The sequence below is a fragment of the Chrysemys picta genome, chromosome 1 (assembly GCF_011386835.1).
Source record: "Chrysemys picta bellii isolate R12L10 chromosome 1, ASM1138683v2, whole genome shotgun sequence".
Taxonomy (NCBI): Eukaryota; Metazoa; Chordata; order Testudines; family Emydidae; genus Chrysemys; species Chrysemys picta.
Genome location: NC_088791.1, coordinates 109,181,139 through 109,189,945, shown reverse-complemented (window position 1 = coordinate 109,189,945; position 8,807 = coordinate 109,181,139).

Here is an 8,807-nt window from a genome sequence, read left to right as displayed (position 1 = left end):
GTTGCAGGTCAAGAAAGAGATGCACCCACAGGGTAGTAAGTGTAGAGGAAGTTTTTATAGTGCCTGCCATATTATGATTAATTCACATGTTCTCATCCTATTCATATTAGGAGAGTTTAACTGACTCACCAAAAATATAAAAGTAAAGAAACCTGAGTAATAAACCAATCCCTAGATATAATGTGCATCAGAGAACTACACAACTAACAGTCTCCCACAGTCTCCAGGCCTAAAAATGTAATCAGGCAGGTAATTAAAAAAACACAAGTCACCACCAGCAAACCAAACCACTGCTCAGCTCTGAATAAAAAGGAAAAAAAAACGGATGCTGATCTTGCAGTTAACCTTTACTATTATACTGTACTCCATTCGCCTTTGCAAATTTTCTTCACAACCTTAGAGCACTAGAAACCTTTTTCCTCCCCCTCCAAAGAAACCTTAGAGTCTGGAATATAATCTGGCATTTTAAAAGAAGTGGTGGTGTGCCATACCACCTGGTAACCCCCAGTTTGAGCCCTGCACATCTTTGGATGTAGTCCGCTGATGGAATTCTCACCTTTTACTGATTAATGCATTTATTTGTTATAATATAGTCTCTACCTCCAGTTTGTCCTATAGGAGCTTATTTATAGCATTGATCTGCTGCATTAATTCTACAGCATAACAATGTTTTCTGAATGCTGCAGTATCACTTACTGAGGCAGGAGAGTCCATGACCGAAGACAGAAAAGCTGCAAGATGAGTGATGCAATTAAAGCAATGTACAGTACTGTACTGGAAAAAGCAAAAGGCAATAACACAGCTATGGGCAAGAAGCAGCTGTAATCTCTTTTACAGGAACAACAGAATAGGACTATTGATGTGAGTTAAATTATTCCTGTGTTTCCAGGCTCTTACCTTCTGAAAGGGTAACAATTAAACCAACTGTACAAAAGTGCTACCAAATGCACAAAATAACATTTTAAAAATGAGGCGTCCTTGTGGCACCTTAGAGACTAACGAATTTATTTGGGCATTGGAGTCTCTCTCCAATCTCTTTCACTTAAAGTCATTTTAGGTGATACTTGTAACTCTACAGAACTTCAATGGAACTCTTCATGTGAGTAAAGTTACTTGAGGATGCTTGTAGGATCAGATCCATAGCTGGTCAATTACCCTGTTTGTGTGGGTCTTTCACAGCATCAGTAAGAAAATACTATTGCAAAACCACAAAAAAATGGCAGGGTGACTGAAGGGAAGATTGCCGCCTGAAGTTACTTTAAACTGGGTTTTGACGTTTACTAGATTTGAGATTGGTGGTGTCATTTTAAGTGATCTGCCAAAGTGGGATAGCTCTTCTACTCCACCTTCCTGTAAGACAGGTGACCTTAGAGTGCAGCCAACAAGATGGCAGCAAAATAAAACTAGAATAAGCTTTTTGACAGAGTAAGTTGTTGGTGCTTTATGTGGGAGATTCAGAGCAGCAGTACAGGAAAAAGCAGTCTGCTTTCAAACTACAAGACTTTGAATAAAGAATGCACTTTTTATTTTAATGTAAATTCACTTGTGTTGGTTCTTAAAATCCAAAATCAGTAACAGAATAAGGATATAACATTACAGACTGACCATATGCAGTTTACAAAATAATCTCATTAAAGTGTTTGTGTCTACACAAAGCAACAGAGGGTCCTGTGGCACCTTTAAGACTAACAGAGGTATTGGAGCATAAGCTTTCGTGGGTGAATGCCCACTTCATCAGACGCAAGTATGGAAATGTCCAGAGGCAGGTATAAATCAGTATGGAGATAATGAGGTTAGTTCAATCAGGGAGGGTGAGGTGCTCTGCTAGCAGTTGAGGTGTGAACACCAAGGAAGGAGAAACTGCTTCTGTAGTTGTGTCTACACAGTGGCTTACTCACTTTTTTTTTTCCTTTTCTTTACAAATAGTTCCAGAATTTTGTTCAATGAAGGCCAAATTGGGGAAAGCATTCCTAATCAGAACAGCACTTAAGCACATGCTTAAATTCAGCACATATATCCTGAACTAGGGCCTGTAACACTAAACCTAGCACTGAGGAATCTGTCAAAAGCCCAGCACTAGTCTCCTTTGCAAATCAGTACACAAAATACTAAGCAAGGGCATGGAAATGTTTCATAACTAATCTGTGTTCTACGGTAAGGCTCATCAGAAGGCAAATCTGTAACCCATCCCCCAACTTCTCCTAAGTCGGTATTTCATGAAGTGTGATTTTTGACCATCCCCTGCAGATGTGTGTGGTGGCAGGGAGAGCTGAATCTTCAGGGATGGGTGTTGCAGAATTGAAATCGGAAAATGTCCATGTTTACAAACAAACAGAAGCCTAAGACCCAGTTAAATACAGAGATATTCCTCTGTCTGAAAGACACACGTGCTCTAGTTGCATAGTGGGTGCCAAAGTCAGAGAGGAAGCACTGCTTGTCCAACCAGATGGGGAACATGGACTCTTTCCCTCCCCCCCCCCCTCTAGTAAAGGGTAGATTTGACTGGATTTGTAACCACAAAGAGTTCCTACTTCAGTCTCCCCACACCAGTTGTTTTTCATTGTGTTTATTTTATTGGTGGCAGAAACACCAGTCACATCTTTAGAGAAACCCACAGACCAATGACAAACATCCATTCATAGTGGTGGGGAGGAAATAACAACATGAATTTAGGCCACCCTAGGGATTGGTGAATCTCCTACTCTGGTCCAATTTTTGGCAACCCAGGGAGGTTCCTTTATTCCATCAACTTGGCTGGATCAGGCAGTGTTTTGAAAGTTATTGTTGTAAATAAATATTTGGAGAGGGAGAGAGGGAGTGTGATTGGGGAAAGTTTAGGAACCCCCTAGTGCTCATTGGAAAGTCATATTTATGAGATCAGCAACCTCCGAAATCATTTGAATTAAGGAAAAGATGTTTTATAAATACTCTGTTACTAAACGTTAATAGAAATAGCTTTTTGTGAATGATTCCTCCCCATGCCCAAGCACTCCCTTGCAGCTGGGCATCTTTACACAGGGGTTACCATCCCACCAGGGCTGGCTCCAGGCACCAGCGCAGCAAGCAGGTGCTTGGGGCAGCCAACAGTAAGGGGCGGCACGTCCGGGTCTTCGGCAGCAATTCGGCAACGGGTCCCTCAGTCCCTCTTGGAGGGAAGGACCTGCTGCCGAATAATGAAGCGGCGGCGGCAGAGCTGCCGCCGCTCGCGGGCTTTTTTGTTTTGTTTTTTCCCCCTGCTGCTTGGGGCGGCAAAAACGCTGGGGCCGTCCCTGCATCCCACTTCTCCCCTCTGGCCCCTCCAGACTCCACAACAGGTTCTCTTGCCTCAATAATCCCACTCACTGTGTCTGGTTTATTACAAGAACAGAGCAGATAATGCATAAGAAAAGTCTCAGAACAGTTCATTTATCACTCCCAGAGCATCTTGTCCCTCAACATTGCACATAACACACACTAGCATCTTCCACCACACCTGGGCTCTTCTTCAGTTCTCGCCTGTCATTCTGTCATGACAGCCAGCCCGACGCTCCTAGCTGGTGTGTAACCCCACTCTCCCCAGGGGGAAGTGTCCCAGCCTGTCTGCTGGGGGTTAGGCCACACTAGGGGACCATCCATTATTCCCTCTGCTCTGTTAACCTCTCATCTTAGCCAGGCCAGAAGACAGGCCCTTCCACTGTTCCCCTGGCCCTCAGCCCACTCCATCCCTCTCTCCAGCATGCAGATGTCAGCAGGTAAGCCTCTCTACTGCTCTTTTCCCTTCAGCCCTCTCCAAGCTTGGGTAGGTGAGTCAGCAAACCCTTCTTGCTGCTCTCCTGCCTTCCCCCAGGAACCACCTACAGCTTCTATCAGCAACCTTCTACACTTATCTTTTTAGGCAATTGGAAATACCTTTATTGGCCCTCCAAGCCAAAGCAATGACTCCATCCTCCTCAAGGTAACTAGTGCTTTCCCCCGCCCTCCCCATGGACTCTGTCTAGGACTAGCACTTTGTCTATTTCACCGTGTAATAGACAGGACCCTGTGGTGATCATACCTGCAAATGTTTCAAGAAATAGTGAAATACCACAAGCTAGTCTATGTGTAGTAAGTTCACTGCTTTGATTCTTTGACTGAGCTCAAGAGATCATGATCCTTAATGAGCTGTGGAACCGGCGAACATCTGTTCAATCTTCTTTCATGTTGTCAGATTACTGAGCTGCCTCTACATAAAGAGTTAATGGTGGACGTTGGCTCCCCCAATGCACAGACACCTCATGCTGCTACTTTGAACATTGTGGGAGGGTTTGTCTCTCTCAAATTCACAATGCAGATGGTGGGGTGGGAGGAAAATGGGACAAGTCTCATTTTGCTCCAGGAATACCTGACACTTTGAGAACCAGGTCTGAAAGCAGCCACAGAAGTACAAACTATGGCCCCAATACTGTTGAAAGGTCCCTGTGCCAGTACAGACCTAAAATTTCAAATATGGCACATCCGGCAGGAACCATGTCTATGTGGAGCCTGTTGCAAGATCAGGCAAATTATACTAAAAAGAGTATCATCATAAAGGAATGAATTCATGTCAGATCACTTAACACACTGGGGAAAATTTGAAATAGTGGGCACCCATTGCTGGTTGCAACTAGCTACTGGGGTTTATAAAATATAAAAAAAAAAAAAAAACCACCACCATTTATACCTGGCCCTACAAGCCATTAAAAAACATCTTACAATAATGGGGAGGAGGGAGAGAGAGAATCCATTACTGATTTACTAGTATGAAGTACTCAGAGGGAGGAGTTGATCATTTTTTAAACCTGAAATTCTTGATATAATCCATATAATTAAGGATAGATTTCAAAGCACACACATAATAAGGGGCCCCAAGCTTTGCAACATCAAGAGCAATGTTGGTAAGTTGTCAGGAGCATGTGAATAAAGTGCACATAAAATATGAGGTTTATACCACGCTCTCTCTCACACACTCCACCCCAATCCCTGGAGGCTCCTTGAAATCAAGCAACCAATCTACCAACTGCAATATAAACCTGACCTCTACAGGGAGAAGATAGCTATGGCTCACATTTGAGGACTTTGCAGGCAGAATTTAATTTAAGATCAAACTTTGGCCAACAGGAGTTCAATATTTTAGTATTCATCCTTATGATGTGTAGGAGGCAAGAAAGCAATTTGGTTATCACTGCAAGAGGAGAATTACTGCCATTGTAAGTCTGTGGCATATTCTAGACAATCAAAACCTATGGACCTCATAATTGATCCCAACATGTTGGCTAGCTCTTCCAAAGAAACTATAAGGCTCATTAGCATATTGGATATAGGCAATGCAATGGATCATCTGAAACTCTATACTCCCCCCCTACTTCTCATCCACCTGGAAAATATTCAGTGGTGCCACATCCTCAGGTTAATTTCAATCCACCAAAACGTTTTACAATGAATATCATTCCATGATGGACGACTGCTGGGAAGAGATGGGGTACACATTTGATGATGGAGTATCTTGAGACACCGACTTGCCAAGCTAATGAGGCGGGTTCTAAATTAGGTTCAAGAGGGGCAGGTGACAAAAACCTGCTGGTAACTATAAAAAAAAAAATCACCTTGACAGAGGGCTGGAAGTTGGGGGTCGGGGGGAATGGAAAATTACAATAGGAGCAACAAGAGGAAAATCAGTGTGGGAATCTGAACAACATTTTGTGTGTCTATACACAAATGCAAGGAGTAAGACTAATAGTTCTTCCTGTTTATTCGCCAAAACCACACAAGCAAAATGATGAGTTGATTGCATCATATAGACTTGGTGGGATAAACCTCATGACTGGAATTTTGGTACAGAGGAACAGAGCATGTTCAGGAAGGTCAGACATCAGAGAAAAAGGGAGGAAGTGGTGCATTGTACATCAAGAATGTAGTTACTTGTTTTGATGTCTAGGACAAGGTGAGAGACAGACCTGTTGAAAGTCTGTGGGCAAAGAGGGGGGGAAAATAGGAGTAATGTTATAGTAGGGATCTACCATAAAACTGCCAAATCAGGAGGTCGTGAGGAGGAGGCATTTCTAGAACAAATATCTAAAACTCAAGACCAGGTAGTAATGGGGACTTTAACTACTCAGAAATCTGTTAGAAAAGTAATGTGAAAAAACACAAATTTTCCAATAAGTTCTTGGAATGCATTGGGGAGAACTTTTTGTTTCAGAAAGTGGAGGAAGTAATCAGGGGGGACAGACCTTTGAGATTTGATTCTGACCAACATGGAGGAATTGGTAGTGAATCTGAAGGGGAAAGCAATTTGAGTGAAAGTTGTTATAAGATTTCATGATTCTAAGGAAAGGAAGGATGGAGTAAGCAGCAGAATAAAGACAATGGACTTCAAAAAAGCACACTTTAACAAACTCAGAGAACTGGTAGGAAAGGTCCCCTGGGAAGAAAATCTAAGGGGAAAAATTAGTACAGGAAAACTGGCAGTTTCTCAAGAAGACAGTATTAAAGGCACAGCAGCAAACTATCCCAGTGTGAAAGAAAGATAAGAAGAAGCCAATATGGCTTCATCAGGAGCCAAAAATCAAAAAGGAATCCTACAAAAAGTGAAAAAACATGGACAAATTTCTAAGGAGGAGTACAAAACAACAGTACAAGCATGTTGGGACAAAATCAGAAAGGCTGAGGCACAAAATGAGTTACAACTGACAAGGGACATGAAAGGAAGTAAGAAGAGTTTCTATAAATATATTAAGAGCAACACAAAGATGAAGGGAAGTGTAGCTCCTCTCCTTAATTGGGGAAGGAATGCTAAGAACACGATGACACGAAGAAGGCCGAGGTGGTGTTTAATGACAGTTTTCTTCAGTTTTCTCTAAAAAGGTTAACTGTGACCAGATGCTTAACATGATTAATATTAACAAGAGGGAAGGAACACAAGCCAATATAGGGAAAGAGGTTTAAGAATATTTAGAAAAGTTAAATGTATTCAAGACAGCAGGACCTGATGAAATTCACCCTAGGCTACTTAAGGAACTAGCCGAAGCAATCTCAGAACCATTAGCAATTATCTTTAAGAACTCATGGAGGATGGTTGAGGGCCCAGAGAACTGGAGAAAGGCAAACAAAATATCTTTTAAAGGGGGAATAAAGAGGATCTAGGGGATAACTTAACTGGAAAGATACTAGAACACATTTTTAAACAATAAATTTGCAAACACTTAGAGGATAATAGGGTGATAAGAAATAGCCAACATGGGTTTGTCAAGAACAAATCATATCAGGTCAACCTAATTTCTTTTTCTGACAGGGTTACTGGCCTAGCGGATGGGTGAAGCTGTGGATGTGATATGTCTTGATTCTAGTAAATCTTTTGACACAGTCCCACAGGACATTCTCATAAGCAAACTAAAGAAATGTAATCTAGATGAAATTACTATAAGGTAGATGCATAACTGGTTGAAAGACCATACTCAAAAATAATTATCAACGGTTCACTGTCAAACTGGGAGGGTGTACCTGGTGGTGTCCAACAGGTGTCAGTCCTGGGTCTGGTACAATATTTTCATTAATGACTTGGAGAGCGGAATGGAGACTATGCTTATCAAATTGGCAGATAATCCCAAACTGGGAGGGGTGGCAAGAACTTTGGAGAACAGGATTAGAATTCAAGAAGACCATAACAAATTGAAGAATTGATGTGAAATCAGTAAGATGAAATTCAAAAAAGACAAGAGCAAAGTACTTCACTTAGGAAGGAAAATTCAAATGCACAAATACAAAATGGGGACTAACTGATTAGGAATTAGTAGTGCTGAAAAGTACTGGTGGGGCTTAGAGTGGATCACTAACTGAAAGATCGAACAATGTGATGCATCTACAGAAAAGGCTAATATTCTGAGGTGTGTTAACTGTAGTGTCATGTGTAAGACATGGGAGGTAACGGTCCCATTCTACTCAGTACTGGTGAGACCTCATATGGAGTACTGTGACCAGTTCTGGCTGCCACACTTTAAGAATAATGCGAATAAATTGGAAAGAGTCCAGATGAGAGTAACAAAAAAAAACGAAACAGAAAAAAGGACAGAATGTTTAGAAAACCTGACCTATGAGGAAAGGCATGTTTAAAAAGACCAACAAGGGACCTGATAACAGTCTTCAAATATGTTAAGGGATGTTATAAAGAGGACTGTGATCTATTGTTCTCCATGTCTGCTAAAGGTGAGATAAAAAGTGATGTGCTTAATCTGCAGCAGGGGAGATTTAGGTTATTTTGGGGGGAGGGAGGATCTTAACTAGAAGGATAGTTAAGTATTGGAATAGCCTTCCAAGGGAGGTTAAGGAAATCCTGTCTTTGAAAGTTTTTAAGAACAGGTTAGGCAAATGTGTGTCAGGGCTGGTCTATACTTGTTCCTGCCTCAGCACAGGGGACTGAAAAGATGACATCTTGAGGTACCTTCCAGTCCTCCATTTCAGTGATTCTTCACCATAGTCTGGACCCATTTATTCCCCCACATAAAAGCTCTTTTGGACCAAGCAATCTGAGAGAATAAAATTAACTGATGTCATCACTAGATAGATTAAAATGGCATCTTAACAAAAGATTCCATTGTTGTTAAAGAATTCCATAATGAAATATTTTCCAGAAGTGTTTCAGAAAAAGGAAAAACAGAATCCCATGGTCCAAGCACAGGGCAGAGAACTCATGCATCTCCTTGGGTGAAATCCTGGCTCTGCTGAAATCGGATGGGAATTTTGCCAGTAATTTAGTTGAAGCCAGGATTTTCCCCCCTAATCTCTAATGCCAGTTCTGACAGAGAGCACACTTC